The sequence below is a fragment of the Dipodomys spectabilis genome, unplaced genomic scaffold (assembly GCF_019054845.1).
Source record: "Dipodomys spectabilis isolate Male_0828 unplaced genomic scaffold, ASM1905484v1 ptg000041l, whole genome shotgun sequence".
Classification (NCBI taxonomy): domain Eukaryota; kingdom Metazoa; phylum Chordata; class Mammalia; order Rodentia; family Heteromyidae; genus Dipodomys; species Dipodomys spectabilis.
In genome coordinates, this window is record NW_024870718.1 from 657652 (window position 1) to 658184 (window position 533).

At 32.1% G+C, this 533-nt stretch overlaps 1 pseudogene; it reads right to left on the reverse strand.

Annotated features, from left to right (window-relative positions):
- Positions 1–221: 221 nt before the first annotated feature.
- On the reverse strand, positions 222–321 carry LOC122106445 (annotated as a pseudogene).
- Positions 322–533: the final 212 nt, after the last annotated feature.

A 533-nucleotide genomic window follows, 5' to 3' on the forward strand; every position in this document is an offset into this window, starting at 1 on the left:
ATATCAAACCAGGTCTAAAGAACAACTTGGAAGAAACTGCATTTGATATTTCCAAAAGGATAAGTATGTATCACTACCTCTTTGAAATTGTCGAAGGCTGTACAAATTGTTCTCCTAAGTCGTAATGGTTTGGTTAAGTTTCTTAAATTTCAAAAATGCCAGTCCATCTTTTGTGTCCCTACAAATTTTTTTCACAATACAAAGCAACAGCCATATCTTACTATAATATGGAATACTTCACTAATTTTCATATCATCCTTGTGCAAGTGCCATGTTAAACTCTGTATTGTTGTAATTTGGGTAGACCTGCTGCTGAAGCATGTAGTCTCCTCTAAATTTAAGTACGTAATGATGCAACCTTTATACAGGCATATATCCATGGTTGCCTATTTGTAACAAGGAACTCTTATTGTTCCTAAAAATGCTATTGATCTTATTTCTCTAAAATTATGTGTATAGTGGAAAAAACTTATATAGTTTGGTCGATTGCTCACATTTACAATTTTTTATCAATGACTATTTTGTCATTTTCA